Raw genomic sequence first — 16,246 nt, forward strand, 5'->3', positions numbered from 1 at the left:
AGTAGCTGAAAGCCTGTCACCACCTCTAGAAACAAGATTCACACCAATCCAATTCAAATCATTTTTTCCAAAGGAATATGTTCTGGCCGGTCGAAAATGCATCTCACAAAAATAGGCATTTAAAAATCTACTTTGCAGTTTCAGAACACTAACATGACTGTGAAGTGTACACAAGTAAAATGGGACCGTTTCAAAGTACCTAATCCCTCATAAACTTCTGAGAGGAAGCATGTAATAAATCTACCTAATTTTCTGGAAAAGAAAGAGGCAGGATTTTTGTTATCACCTCAGATGGGACTCAAACCCACAATCCCTGGCTTAGGAGGCCAGTGCCTTATCCATTAGGCCACTGAGACACACATGCATAGCTCTTTTCTAGAGGCATTATTTAAATGTATTCTATGGTCAGACACCGGTGTGTGCACACAGGGCATTTCTCACTTCTCTCTATAAGTAAACTTCCCATTTTCATCCTCTTCCATCCCCGACTTTAACGCTCTCTTCTATGCTATAATGGAGACTTTGCAATTTTAGCAAGTGGAGAGAAATTGGAGAACCACTTTCGACTCCACACTTCTTCTTCACTTACTTCCTTTCTCAATATACTGGGCTTAGAAAATGGTATCAAGCCATCCTTATCATCAGTAGGACACGGAAAGAGGCACTAAGTCTCCTAACCAAGTTCAACCACACTCTGCAACTTAACCATTGCACTACAAATTAGGCAACGGGGGCATCAGCAAAGGCAGCCAATGTGCCGATCCTTTATACATTTTGTGTAGTACTTTTCTTACTCGGAGGCAAAATCAGCACTTTAACTGCCCAAATCATACAGATTTTACACATGTAGCACTCTATGCACACATAGGCACACACCTTGCAGTTCTTCTACACACACTTAAGCTAAAAACCCATTCTGTCACGTCAAAATTCTGCAAACCTATTACATATTCAGTGCGTCGGCATAGAAGCACTTTTTAATGCCACTAAAATGCACAAGTAGTTAGACTGAAGATGCAACCTGAATGAGTTTAAAGTATGTACTCCACTTTATTAATGATTAGTAATGAGAAAGTGAGGACTACAAGAGTATTGGAAAAGACTTTTTCCACTCTGAATGTAAAGCAGATTGTGTTACCCTTGGCCAAAAACGACCATGAAGGGACTCGAACCCTCAATCTTCTGATCCGAAGTCAGACGCCTTATCCATTAGGCCACGCGGTCATCCGCTCACCTGAGATGATTTTTATCATGTAGGTGGTATGCATGGATGGAGAACATATTATTGAAAGGTATTCAGGTTTATATCCCATAGTGTTCTTTCAGCTCTTTTCGCTGGAAGCACTTTTTTGGAATCTATATATTGAGAATTTTATGAGTACGATATGCTTTTGTTTTCCTTTTTGCATACAAACCTCTTTCCTCGTGAGTTTAAAGCTCATTTGTATGCTCTACATAGCTCTGGACGTTTCCAGACGTGGAGTGAAACTGTTTTGAAAGTAGTACAAATTGCTCCTTCCTGCATATGCTAATTTTTCACACTCACATAGGTTGTATAAGTTTTATGGATCCTGGCTTGACCTATTCAAGTAGCTGAAAGCCTGTCACCACCTCTAGAAACAAGATTCACACCAATCCAATTCAAATCATTTTTTCCAAAAGAATATGTTCTGGCCGGTCGAAAATGCATCTCACAAAAATAGGCATTTAAAAATCTACTTTGCAGTTTCAGAACACTAACATGACTGTGAAGTGTACACAAGTAAAATGGGACAGTTTCAAAGTACCTAATCCCTCATAAACTTCCGAGAGGAAGCATGTAATAAATCTACCTAATTTTCTGGAAAAGAAAGAGGGAGGATTTTTGTTATCACCTCAGATGGGACTCGAACCTACAATCCCTGGCTTAGGAGGCCAGTGCCTTAGCCATTAGGCCACTGAGCCACACATGCATAGCTCTTTTCTAGAGGCATTATTTAAATGTATTCTATGGTCAGACACCGGTGTGTGCACACAGGGCATTTCTCACTTCTCTCTAGAAGTAAACTTCCCATTTTCATCCTCTTCCATCCCCGACTTTAACGCTCTCTTCTATGCTATAATGGAGACTTTGCAATTTTAGCAAGTGGAGAGAAATTGGAGAAACACTTTCGACTCCACACTTCTTCTTCACTTACTTCTTTTCTCAATATACTGGGCTTAGAAAATGGTATCAAGCCATCCTTATCATCAGTAGGACACGGAAAGTGGCACTAAGTCTCCTAACCAAGTTCAACCACACTCTGCAACTTAACCATTGCACTACAAATTAGGCAACGGGGGCATCAGCAAAGGCAGCCAATGTGCCGATCCTTTATACATTTTGTGTAGTACTTTTCTTACTCGGAGGCAAAATCAGCACTTTAACTGCCCAAATCATACAGATTTTACACATGTAGCACTCTATGCACACATAGGCACACACCTTGCAGTTCTTCTACACACACTAAAGCTAAAAACCCATTCTGTCACGTCAAAATTCTGCAAACCTATTACATATTCAGTGCGTCGGCATAGAAGCACTTTTTAATGCCACTAAAATGCACAAGTAGTTAGACTGAAGATGCAACCTGAATGAGTTTACAGTATGTACTCCACTTTATTAATGATTAGTAATGAGAAAGTGAGGACTACAAGAGTATTGGAAAAGACTTTTTCCACTCTGAATGTAAAGCAGATTGTGTGACCATTGGCCAAAAACGACCACGAAGGGACTCGAACCCTCAATCTTCTGATCCGAAGTCAGACGCCTTATCCATTAGGCCACGCTGTCATCCGTCCACCTGAGATGATTTTTATCATGTAGGTGGTATGCATGGATGGAGAACATATTATTGAAAGGTATTCAGGTTTACATCCCATAGTGTTCTTTCAGCTCTTTTCGCTGGAAGCACTTTTTTGGAATCTATATATTGAGAATTTTATGAGTACGATATGCTTTTGTTTTCCTTTTTGCATACAAACCTCTTTCCTCATGAGTTTAAAGCTCATTTGTATGCTCTACATAGCTCTGGACGTTTCCAGACGTGGAGTGAAACTGTTTTGAAAGTAGTACAAATTGCTCCTTCCTGCATATGCTAATTTTTCACACTCACATAGGTTGTATAAGTTTTATGAATCCTGGCTTGACCTATTCAAGTAGCTGAAAGCCTGTCACCACCTCTAGAAACAAGATTCACACCAATCCAATTCATATCATTTTTTCCAAAGGAATATGTTCTGGCCGGTCGAAAATGCATCTCACAAAAATAGGCATTTAAGAATCTACTTTGCAGTTTCAGAACACTAACATGACTGTGAAGTGTACACAAGTAAAATGGGACCGTTTCAAAGTACCTAATCCCTCATAAACTTCTGAGAGGAAGCATGAAATAAATCTACCTAATTTTCTGGAAAAGAAAGATGGTGGATTTTTGTTATCACCTCAGATGGGACTTGAACCCACAAACCCTGGCTTAGGAGGCCAGTGCCTTATCCATTAGGCCACTGAGGCACACATGTATAGCTTTTTTCTAGAGGCAATATTTAAATGTATTCTATGGTCAGACACCGGTGTGTGCACACAGGGCATTTCTCACTTCTCTCTATAAGTAAACTTCCCATTTTCATCCTCTTCCATCCCCGACTTTAACGCTCTCTTCTATGCTATAATGGAGACTTTGCAATTTTAGCAAGTGGAGAGAAATTGGAGAACCACTTTCGACTCCACACTTCTTCTTCACTTACTTCTTTTCTCAATATACTGGGCTTAGAACATGGTATCAAGCCATCCTTATCATCAGTAGGACAGGGAAAGAGGCACTAAGTCTCCTAACCAAGTTCAACCACACTCTGCAACTTAACCATTGCACTACAAATTAGGCAACGGGGGCATCAGCAAAGGCAGCCAATGTGCCGATCCTTTATACATTTTGTGAAGTACTTTTCTTACTCGGAGGCAAAATCAGCACTTTAACTGCCCAAATCATACAGATTTTACACATGTACCACTCTATGCACACATAGGCACACACCTTGCAGTTCTTCTACACACACTTAAGCTAAAAACCCATTCTGTCACGTCAAAATTCTGCAAACCTATTACATATTCAGTGCGTCGGCATAGAAGCACTTTTTAATGCCACTAAAATGCACAAGTAGTTAGACTGAAGATGCAACCTGAATGAGTTTACAGTATGCACTCCACTTTATTAATGATTAGTAATGAGAAAGTGAGGACTACAAGAGTATTGGAAAATACTTTTTCTGCTCTGAATGTAAAGCAGATTGTGTGACCATTGGCCAAAAACGACCACGAAGGGACTCGAACCCTCAATCTTCTGATCCGAAGTCATATGTCTTATCCATTAGGCCACGCGGTAACCATTCACCTGAGATGATTTTTATCATGTAGGTGGTATGCATGGATGGAGAACATATTATTGAAAGGTATTCAGGTTTACATCCCATAGTGTTCTTTCAGCTCTTTTCGCTGGAAGCACTTTTTTGGAATCTATATATTGAGAATTTTATGAGTACGATATGCTTTTGTTTTCCTTTTTCCATACAAACCTCTTTCCTCATGAGTTTAAAGCTCATTTGTATGCTCTACATAGCTCTGGACGTTTCCAGACGTGGAGTGAAACTGTTTTGAAAGTAGTACAAATTGCTCCTTCCTGCATATGCTAATTTTTCACATCCACATAGGTTGTATAAGTTTTATGAATCCTGGCTTGACCTATTCAAGTAGCTGAAAGCCTGTCACCACCTCTAGAAACAAGATTCACACCAATCCAATTCAAATCATTTTTTCCAAAGGAATATGTTCTGGCCGGTCGAAAATGCATCTCACAAAAATAGGCATTTAAAAATATACTTTGCAGTTTCAGAACACTAACATGACTGTGAAGTGTACACAAGTAAAATGGGACAGTTTCAAAGTACCTAATCCCTCATAAACTTCCGAGAGGAAGCATGTAATAAATCTACCTAATTTTCTGGAAAAGAAAGAGGGAGGATTTTTGTTATCACCTCAGATGGGACTCGAACCTACAATCCCTGGCTTAGGAGGCCAGTGCCTTAGCCATTAGGCCACTGAGCCACACATGCATAGCTCTTTTCTAGAGGCATTATTTAAATGTATTCTATGGTCAGACACCAGTGTGTGCACACAGGGCATTTCTCACTTCTCTCTAGAAGTAAACTTCCCATTTTCATCCTCTTCCATCCCCGACTTTAACGCTCTCTTCTATGCTATAATGGAGACTTTGCAATTTTAGCAAGTGGAGAGAAATTGGAGAACCACTTTCGACTCCACACTTCTTCTTCACTTACTTCTTTTCTCAATATACTGGGCTTAGAAAATGGTATCAAGCCATCCTTATCATCAGTAGGACACGGAAAGTGGCACTAAGTCTCCTAACCAAGTTCAACCACACTCTGCAACTTAACCATTGCACTACAAATTAGGCAACGGGGGCATCAGCAAAGGCAGCCAATGTGCCGATCCTTTATACATTTTGTGTAGTACTTTTCTTACTCGGAGGCAAAATCAGCACTTTAACTGCCCAAATCATACAGATTTTACACATGTAGCACTCTATGCACACATAGGCACACACCTTGCAGTTCTTCTACACACACTTAAGCTAAAAACCCATTCTGTCACGTCAAAATTCTGCAAACCTATTACATATTCAGTGCGTCGGCATAGAAGCACTTTTTAATGCCACTAAAATGCACAAGTAGTTAGACTGAAGATGCAAACTGAATGAGTTTACAGTATGTACTCCACTTTATTAATGATTAGTAATGAGAAAGTGAGGACTACAAGAGTATTGGAAAATACTTTTTCCACTCTGAATGTAAAGCAGATTGTGTGACCATTGGCCAAAAACGACCACGAAGGGACTCAAACCCTCAATCTTCTGATCCGAAGTCAGACGCCTTATCTATTAGGCCACGCGGTCATCCGTCCACCTGAGATGATTTTTATCATGTAGGTGGTATGCATAGATGGAGAACATATTATTGAAAGGTATTCAGGTTTACATCCCATAGTGTTCTTTCAGCTCTTTTCGCTGGAAGCACTTTATTGGAATCTATATATTGAGAATTTTATGAGTACGATATGCTTTTGTTTTCCTTTTTGCATGCAAACCTCTTTCCTCATGAGTTTAAAGCTCATTTGTATGCTCTACATAGCTCTGGGCGTTTCCAGACGTGGAGTGAAACTGTTTTGAAAGTAGTACAAATTGCTCCTTCCTGCATATGCTAATTTTTCACACTCATATAGGTTGTATAAGTTTTATGAATCCTGGCTTGACCTATTCAAGTAGCTGAAAGCCTGTCACCACCTCTAGAAACAAGATTCACACCAATCCAATTCAAATCATTTTTTCCAAAGGAATATGTTCTGGCCAGTCGAAAATGCATCTCACAAAAATAGGCATTTAAAAATCTACTTTGCAGTTTCAGAATACTAACATGACTGTGAAGTGTACACAAGTAAAATGGGACCGTTTCAAAGTACCTAATCCCTCATAAACTTCTGAGAGGAAGCATGTAATAAATCTACCTAATTTTCTGGACAAGAAAGAGGGAGGATTTTTGTTATCACCTCAGATGGGACTCAAACCCACAATCCCTGGCTTAGGAGGTCAGTGCCTTTTCCATTAGGCCACCGAGACACACATGCATAGCTCTTTTCTAGAGGCATTATTTAAATGTATTCTATGGTCAGACACCGGTGTGTGCACACAGGGCATTTCTCACTTCTCTCTATAAGTACACTTCCCATTTTCATCCTCTTCCATCCCCGACTTTAACACTCTCTTCTATGCTATAATGGAGACTTTGCAATTTTAGCAAGTGGAGAGAAATTGGAGAACCACTTTCGACTCCACACTTCTTCTTCACTTACTTCTTTTCTCAATATACTGGGCTTAGAAAATGGTATCAAGCCATCCTTATCATCAGCAGGACACGGAAAGAGGCACCAAGTCTCCTAACCAAGTTCAACCACACTCTGCAACTTAACCATTGCAGTACAAATTAGGCAACGGGGGCATCAGCAAAGGCAGCCAATGTGCCGATCCTTTATACATTTTGTGTAGTACTTTTCTTACTCGGAGGCAAAATCAGCACTTTAACTGCCCAAATCATACAGATTTTACACATGTAGCACTCTATACACACATAGGCACACACCTTGCAGTTCTTCTACACACACTTAAGCTAAAAACCCATTCTGTCACGTCAAAATTCTGCAAACCTATTACATATTCAGTGTGTCGACATAGAAGCACTTTTTAATGCCACTAAAATGCACAAGTAGTTAGCCTGAAGATGCAACCTGAATGAGTTTACAGTATGTACTCCACTTTATTAATGATTAGTAATGAGAAAGTGAGGACTACAAGAGTATTGGAAAATACTTTTTCCACTCTGAATGTAAAGCAGATTTTGTGACCATTGGCCAAAAATGACCACGAAGGGACTCGAACCCTCAAACTTCTGATCCGAAGTCAGACGCCTTATCCATTAGGCCACGCGGTCATCCGTTCACCTGAGATGATTTTAATCATGTAGGTGGTATGCATGGATGGAGAACATATTATTGAAAGGTATTCAGGTTTACATCCCATAGTGTTCTTTCAGCTCTTTTCGCTGGAAGCACTTTTTTGGAATCTATATATTGAGTATTTTATGAGTACGATATGCTTTTGTTTTCCTTTTTGCATACAAACCTCTTTCCTCGTGAGTTTAAAGCTCATTTGTATGCTCTACATAGCTCTGGACGTTTCCAGACGTGGAGTGAAACTGTTTTGAAAGTAGTACAAATTGCTCCTTCCTGCATATGCTAATTTTTCACACTCACATAGGTTGTATAAGTTTTATGAATCCTGGCTTGACCTATTCAAGTAGCTGAAAGCCTGTCACCACCTCTAGAAACAAGATTCACACCAATCCAATTCAAATCATTTTTTCCAAAAGAATATGTTCTGGCCGGTCGAAAATGCATCTCACAAAAATAGGCATTTAAAAATCTACTTTGCAGTTTCAGAACACTAACATGACTGTGAAGTGTACACAAGTAAAATGGGACAGTTTCAAAGTACCTAATCCCTCATAAACTTCCGAGAGGAAGCATGTAATAAATCTACCTAATTTTCTGGAAAAGAAAGAGGGAGGATTTTTGTTATCACCTCAGATGGGACTCGAACCTACAATCCCTGGCTTAGGAGGCCAGTGCCTTAGCCATTAGGCCACTGAGCCACACATGCATAGCTCTTTTCTAGAGGCATTATTTAAATGTATTCTATGGTCAGACACCGGTGTGTGCACACAGGGCATTTCTCACTTCTCTCTAGAAGTAAACTTCCCATTTTCATCCTCTTCCATCCCCGACTTTAACGCTCTCTTCTATGCTATAATGGAGACTTTGCAATTTTAGCAAGTGGAGAGAAATTGGAGAACCACTTTCGACTCCACACTTCTTCTTCACTTACTTCTTTTCTCAATATACTGGGCTTAGAAAATGGTATCAAGCCATCCTTATCAACAGTAGGACACGGAAAGTGGCACTAAGTCTCCTAACCAAGTTCAACCACACTCTGCAACTTAACCATTGCACTACAAATTAGGCAACGGGGACATCAGCAAAGGCAGCCAATGTGCCGATCCTTTATACATTTTGTGTAGTACTTTTCTTACTCGGAGGCAAAATCAGCACTTTAACTGCCCAAATCATACAGATTTTACACATGTAGCACTCTATGCACACATAGGCACACACCTTGCAGTTCTTCTACACACACTTAAGCTAAAAACCCATTCTGTCACGTCAAAATTCTGCAAACCTATTACATATTCAGTGCGTCGGCATAGAAGCACTTTTTAATGCCACTAAAATGCACAAGTAGTTAGACTGAAGATGCAACCTGAATGAGTTTACAGTATGTACTCCACTTTATTAATGATTAGTAATGAGAAAGTGAGGACTACAAGAGTATTGGAAAAGACTTTTTCCACTCTGAATGTAAAGCAGATTGTGTGACCATTGGCCAAAAACGACCACGAAGGGACTCAAACCCTCAATCTTCTGATCCGAAGTCAGACGCCTTATCCATTAGGCCACGCGGTCATCCGTCCACCTGAGATGATTTTTATCATGTAGGTGGTATGCATAGATGGAGAACATATTATTGAAAGGTATTCAGGTTTACATCCCATAGTGTTCTTTCAGCTCTTTTCGCTGGAAGCACTTTATTGGAATCTATATATTGAGAATTTTATGAGTACGATATGCTTTTGTTTTCCTTTTTGCATGCAAACCTCTTTCCTCATGAGTTTAAAGCTCATTTGTATGCTCTACATAGCTCTGGGCGTTTCCAGACGTGGAGTGAAACTGTTTTGAAAGTAGTACAAATTGCTCCTTCCTGCATATGCTAATTTTTCACACTCATATAGGTTGTATAAGTTTTATGAATCCTGGCTTGACCTATTCAAGTAGCTGAAAGCCTGTCACCACCTCTAGAAACAAGATTCACACCAATCCAATTCAAATCATTTTTTCCAAAGGAATATGTTCTGGCCGGTCGAAAATGCATCTCACAAAAATAGGCATTTAAAAATCTACTTTGCAGTTTCAGAATACTAACATGACTGTGAAGTGTACACAAGTAAAATGGGACCGTTTCAAAGTACCTAATCCCTCATAAACTTCTGAGAGGAAGCATGTAATAAATCTACCTAATTTTCTGGAAAAGAAAGAGGGAGGATTTTTGTTATCACCTCAGATGGGACTCAAACCCACAATCCCTGGCTTAGGAGGTCAGTGCCTTTTCCATTAGGCCACCGAGACACACATGCATAGCTCTTTTCTAGAGGCATTATTTAAATGTATTCTATGGTCAGACACCGGTGTGTGCACACAGGGCATTTCTCACTTCTCTCTATAAGTACACTTCCCATTTTCATCCTCTTCCATCCCCGACTTTAACGCTCTCTTCTATGCTATAATGGAGACTTTGCAATTTTAGCAAGTGGAGAGAAATTGGAGAACCACTTTCGACTCCACACTTCTTCTTCACTTACTTCTTTTCTCATTATACTGGGATTAGAAAATGGTATCAAGCCATCCTTATCATCAGTAGGACACGGAAAGAGGCACTAAGTCTCCTAACCAAGTTCAACCACACTCTGCAACTTAACCATTGCACTACAAATTAGGCAACGGGGGCATCAGCAAAGGCAGCCAATGTGCCGATCCTTTATACATTTTGTGTAGTACTTTTCTTACTCGGAGGCAAAATCAGCACTTTAACTGCCCAAATCATACAGATTTTACACATTAGCACTCTATACACACATAGGCACACACCTTGCAGTTCTTCTACACACACTTAAGCTAAAAACCCATTCTGTCACGTCAAAATTCTGCAAACCTATTACATATTCAGTGTGTCGACATAGAAGCACTTTTTAATGCCACTAAAATGCACAAGTAGTTAGCCTGAAGATGCAACCTGAATGAGTTTACAGTATGTACTCCACTTTATTAATGATTAGTAATGAGAAAGTGAGGACTACAAGAGTATTGGAAAAGACTTTTTCCACTCTGAATGTAAAGCAGATTGTGTGACCATTGGCCAAAAACGACCACGAAGGGACTCAAACCCTCAATCTTCTGATCCGAAGTCAGACGCCTTATCCATTAGGCCACGCGGTCATCCGTCCACCTAAGATGATTTTAATCATGTAGGTGGTATGCATAGATGGAGAACATATTATTGAAAGGTATTCAGGTTTACATCCCATAGTGTTCTTTCAGCTCTTTTCGCTGGAAGCACTTTTTTGGAATCTATATATTGAGTATTTTATGAGTACGATATGCTTTTGTTTTCCTTTTTGCATACAAACCTCTTTCCTCATGAGTTTAAAGCTCATTTGTATTCTCTACATAGCTCTGGAAGTTTCCAGACGTGGAGTGAAACTGTTTTGAAAGTAGGACAAATTGCTCCTTCCTGCATATGCTAATTTTTCACACTCACATAGGTTGTATACGTTTTATGAATCCTGGCTTGACCTATTCAAGTAGCTGAAAGCCTGTCACCACCTCTAGAAACAAGATTCACACCAATCCAATTCAAATCATTTTTTCCAAAGGAATATGTTCTGGCCGGTCGAAAATGCATCTCACAAAAATAGGCATTTAAAAATCTACTTTGCAGTTTCAGAACACTAACATGACTGTGAAGTGTACACAAGTAAAACGGGACCGTTTCAAAGTACCTAATCCCTCATAAACTTCTGAGAGGAAGCATGTAATAAATCTACCTAATTTTCTGGAAAAGAAAGAGGGAGGATTTTTGTTATCACCTCAGATGGGACTTTAACCCACAATCCCTGGCTTAGGAGGTCAGTGCCTTTTCCATTAGGCCACCGAGACACACATGCATAGCTCTTTTCTAGAGGCAATATTTAAATGTATTCTATGGTCAGACACCGGTGTGTGCACACAGGGCATTTCTCACTTCTCTCTATAAGTACACTTCCCATTTTCATCCTCTTCCATCCCCGACTTTAACGCTCTCTTCTATGCTATAATGGAGACTTTGCAATTTTAGCAAGTGGAGAGAAATTGGAGAACCACTTTCGACTCCACACTTCTTCTTCACTTACTTCTTTTCTCAATATACTGGGCTTAGAAAATGGTATCAAGCCATCCTTATCATCAGTAGGACACGGAAAGAGGCACTAAGTCTCCTAACCAAGTTCAACCACACTCTGCAACTTAACCATTGCACTACAAATTAGGCAACGGGGGCATCAGCAAAGGCAGCCAATGTGCCGATCCTTTATACATTTTGTGTAGTACTTTTCTTACTCGGAGGCAAAATCAGCACTTTAACTGCCCAAATCATACAGATTTTACACATGTAGCACTCTATACACACATAGGCACACACCTTGCAGTTCTTCTACACACACTTAAGCTAAAAACCCATTCTGTCACGTCAAAATTCTGCAAACCTATTACATATTCAGTGCGTCGGCATAGAAGCACTTTTTAATGCCACTAAAATGCACAAGTAGTTAGACTGAAGTTGCAACCTGAATGAGTTTACAGTATGTACTCCACTTTATTAATGATTAGTAATGAGAAAGTGAGGACTACAAGAGTATTGGAAAATACTTTTTCCACTCTGAATGTAAAGCAGATTGTGTGACCATTGGCCAAAAATGACCACGAAGGGACTCAAACCCTCAATCTTCTGATCCGAAGTCAGACGCCTTATCCATTAGGCCACGTGGTCATCCGTTCACCTGAGATGATTTTAATCATGTAGGTGGTATGCATGGATGGAGAACATATTATTGAAAGGTATTCAGGTTTACATCCCATAGTGTTCTTTCAGCTCTTTTCGCTGGAAGCACTTTTTTGGAATCTATATATTGAGAATTTTATGAGTACGATATGCTTTTGTTTTCCTTTTTGCATACAAACCTCTTTCCTCATGAGTTTAAAGCTCATTTGTATTCTCTACATAGCTCTGGAAGTTTCCAGACGTGGAGTGAAACTGTTTTGAAAGTAGGACAAATTGCTCCTTCCTGCATATGCTAATTTTTCACACTCACATAGTTTGTATAAGTTTTATGAATCCTGGCTTGACCTATTCAAGTAGCTGAAAGCCTGTCACCACCTCTAGAAGCAAGATTCACACCAATCCAATTCAAATCATTTTTTCCAAAATAAAATGTTCTGGCCGGTCGAAAATGCATCTCACAAAAATAGGCATTTAAAAATCTACTTTGCAGTTTCAGAACACTAACATGACTGTGAAGTGTACACAAGTAAAATGGGACAGTTTCAAAGTACCTAATCCCTCATAAACTTCCGAGAGGAAGCATGTAATAAATCTACCTCATTTTCTGGAAAAGAAAGAGGCAGGATTTTTGTTATCACCTCAGATGGGACTCAAACCCACAATCCCTGGCTTAGGAGGCCAGTGCCTTATCCATTAGGCCACTGAGACACACATGCATGGCTCTTTTCTAGAGGCATTATTTAAATGTATTCTATGGTCAGACACCGGTGTGTGCACACAGGGCATTTCTCACTTCTCTCTATAAGTAAACTTCCCATTTTCATCCTCTTCCATCCCCGACTTTAACGCTCTCTTCTATGCTATAATGGAGACTTTGCAATTTTAGCAAGTGGAGAGAAATTGGAGAACCACTTTCGACTCCACACTTCTTCTTCACTTACTTCCTTTCTCAATATACTGGGCTTAGAAAATGGTATCAAGCCATCCTTATCATCAGTAGGACACGGAAAGAGGCACTAAGTCTCCTAACCAAGTTCAACCACACTCTGCAACTTAACCATTGCACTACAAATTAGGCAACGGGGGCATCAGCAAAGGCAGCCAATGTGCCGATCCTTTATACATTTTGTGTAGTACTTTTCTTACTCGGAGGCAAAATCAGCACTTTAACTGCCCAAATCATACAGATTTTACACATGTACCACTCTATGCACACATAGGCACACACCTTGCAGTTCTTCTATACACACTTAAGCTAAAAACCCATTCTGTCACGTCAAAATTCTGCAAACCTATTACATATTCAGTGCGTCGGCATAGAAGCACTTTTTAATGCCACTAAAATGCACAAGTAGTTAGACTGAAGATGCAACCTGAATGAGTTTAAAGTATGTACTCCACTTTATTAATGATTAGTAATGAGAAAGTGAGGACTACAAGAGTATTGGAAAAGACTTTTTCCACTCTGAATGTAAAGCAGATTGTGTTACCATTGGCCAAAAACGACCATGAAGGGACTCGAACCCTCAATCTTCTGATCCGAAGTGAGACGCCTTATCCATTAGGCCACGCGGTCATCCGTTCACCTGAGATGATTTTTATCATGTAGGTGGTATGCATGGATGGAGAACATATTATTGAAAGGTATTCAGGTTTACATCCCATAGTGTTCTTTCAGCTCTTTTCGCTGGAAGCACTTTTTTGGAATCTATATATTGAGAATTTTATGAGTACGATATGCTTTTGTTTTCCTTTTTGCATACAAACCTCTTTCCTCGTGAGTTTAAAGCTCATTTGTATGCTCTACATAGCTCTGGACGTTTCCAGACGTGGAGTGAAACTGTTTTGAAAGTAGTACAAATTGCTCCTTCCTGCATATGCTAATTTTTCACACTCACATAGGTTGTATAAGTTTTATGAATCCTGGCTTGACCTATTCAAGTAGCTGAAAGCCTGTCACCACCTCTAGAAACAAGATTCACACCAATCCAATTCAAATCATTTTTTCCAAAAGAATATGTTCTGGCCGGTCGAAAATGCATCTCACAAAAATAGGCATTTAAAAATCTACTTTGCAGTTTCAGAACACTAACATGACTGTGAAGTGTACACAAGTAAAATGGGACAGTTTCAAAGTACCTAATCCCTCTTAAACTTCCGAGAGGAAGCATGTAATAAATCTACCTAATTTTCTGGAAAAGAAAGAGGGAGGATTTTTGTTATCACCTCAGATGGGACTTGAACCTACAATCCCTGGCTTAGGAGGCCAGTGCCTTAGCCATTAGGCCACTGAGCCACACATGCATAGCTCTTTTCTAGAGGCATTATTTAAATGTATTCTATGGTCAGACACCGGTGTGTGCACACAGGGCATTTCTCACTTCTCTCTAGAAGTAAACTTCCCATTTTCATCCTCTTCCATCCCCGACTTTAACGCTCTCTTCTATGCTATAATGGAGACTTTGCAATTTTAGCAAGTGGAGAGAAATTGGAGAACCACTTTCGACTCCACACTTCTTCTTCACTTACTTCTTTTCTCAATATACTGGGCTTAGAAAATGGTATCAAGCCATCCTTATCATCAGTAGGACACGGAAAGTGGCACTAAGTCTCCTAACCAAGTTCAACCACACTCTGCAACTTAACCATTGCACTACAAATTAGGCAACGGGGGCATCAGCAAAGGCAGCCAATGTGCCGATCCTTTATACATTTTGTGTAGTACTTTTCTTACTCGGAGGCAAAATCAGCACTTTAACTGCCCAAATCATACAGATTTTACACATGTAGCACTCTATGCACACATAGGCACACACCTTGCAGTTCTTCTACACACACTACACTACAACTACTTGCTTACCTCAGGGTTGACGCCGGACTGCCCCTGCACATCCCAGCCCTTCCAGTGCACAGCGCCAGCAACTCGCCGGACCCGCTTCGCGGGTCCCGCTTCGCGTTCAGTCACCGCGGAGGATTGCTGATTGGGACTGCCTGCCATCCAGGGGAAAAGATTCAGGACCGGGGCTGCGAGCAGCAGGGACTCCATAGTCCAGGAGTCCCTGCGAGCCCAACCACCAACACCTGGGCTGCTCTCCCTGGCCGACACGCCCCCAAGCCCACGGGAGTAAAAGACGAAGGATTTCTCCCTAACAGTGGGACAACTACTTGCTTACCTCAGGGTTGACGCCGGACTGCCCCTGCACATCCCAGCCCTTCCAGTGCACAGCGCCAGCAACTCGCCGGACCAGCTTCGCGGGTCCCGCTTCGCGTTCAGTCACAGCGGAGGATTGCTGATTGGGACTGCCTGCCATCCAGGGGAAAAGATTCAGGACCGGGGCTGCGAGCAGCAGGGACTCCATAGTCCAGGAGTCCCTGCGAGCCCAACCACCAACACCTGGGCTGCTCTCCCTGGCCGACACGCCCCCAAGCCCACGGGAGTAAAAGACGAAGGATTTCTCCCTAACAGTGGGACAACTACTTGCTTACCTCAGGGTTGACGCCGGACTGCCCCTGCACATCCCAGCCCTTCCAGTGCACAGCGCCAGCAACTCGCCGGACCCGCTTCGCGGGTCCCGCTTCGCGGGTCCCGCTTCGCGTTCAGTCACCGCGGAGGATTGCTGATTGGGACTGCCTGCCATCCAGGGGAAAAGATTCAGGACCGGGGCTGCGAGCAGCAGGGACTCCATAGTCCAGGAGTCCCTGCGAGCCCAACCACCAACACCTGGGCTGCTCTCCCTGGCCGACACGCCCCCAAGCCCCAGTACTGTACTATTTAAAGAACCTGGTTACCCGCTGCGCGGGAGCGCCCGGGGCTAAGCCCGGGCAAAGGGCGGGCCGTCTGAGGCCGTCAGAGAACGGAGGAGACCGGACCGGGCCCTCTCCATAACACCGAGGTA

General features: G+C 41.4%; 5 non-coding genes across 5 annotated transcripts; all 5 read right to left on the reverse strand.

The window, feature by feature from the left end:
- Window positions 1-3,459: 3,459 nt before the first annotated feature.
- TRNAR-CCU (transfer RNA arginine (anticodon CCU)) lies at window positions 3,460-3,532 on the reverse strand. The gene has a single exon. It is a non-coding gene; the product is annotated as a tRNA-Arg (tRNA).
- Window positions 3,533-7,502: 3,970 nt separating this feature from the next.
- On the reverse strand, window positions 7,503-7,575 carry TRNAR-UCG (transfer RNA arginine (anticodon UCG)). The gene has a single exon. It is a non-coding gene; the product is annotated as a tRNA-Arg (tRNA).
- A 1,515-nt stretch (window positions 7,576-9,090) lies between these two features.
- TRNAR-UCG (transfer RNA arginine (anticodon UCG)) lies at window positions 9,091-9,163 on the reverse strand. The gene has a single exon. It is a non-coding gene; the product is annotated as a tRNA-Arg (tRNA).
- A 1,514-nt stretch (window positions 9,164-10,677) lies between these two features.
- On the reverse strand, window positions 10,678-10,750 carry TRNAR-UCG (transfer RNA arginine (anticodon UCG)). The gene has a single exon. It is a non-coding gene; the product is annotated as a tRNA-Arg (tRNA).
- A 1,515-nt stretch (window positions 10,751-12,265) lies between these two features.
- TRNAR-UCG (transfer RNA arginine (anticodon UCG)) lies at window positions 12,266-12,338 on the reverse strand. The gene has a single exon. It is a non-coding gene; the product is annotated as a tRNA-Arg (tRNA).
- Window positions 12,339-16,246: the final 3,908 nt, after the last annotated feature.

The sequence above is a fragment of the Triturus cristatus genome, chromosome 4_1 (genome assembly GCF_964204655.1).
Source record: "Triturus cristatus chromosome 4_1, aTriCri1.1, whole genome shotgun sequence".
In the NCBI taxonomy this organism is placed as follows: Eukaryota; Metazoa; Chordata; class Amphibia; order Caudata; family Salamandridae; genus Triturus; species Triturus cristatus.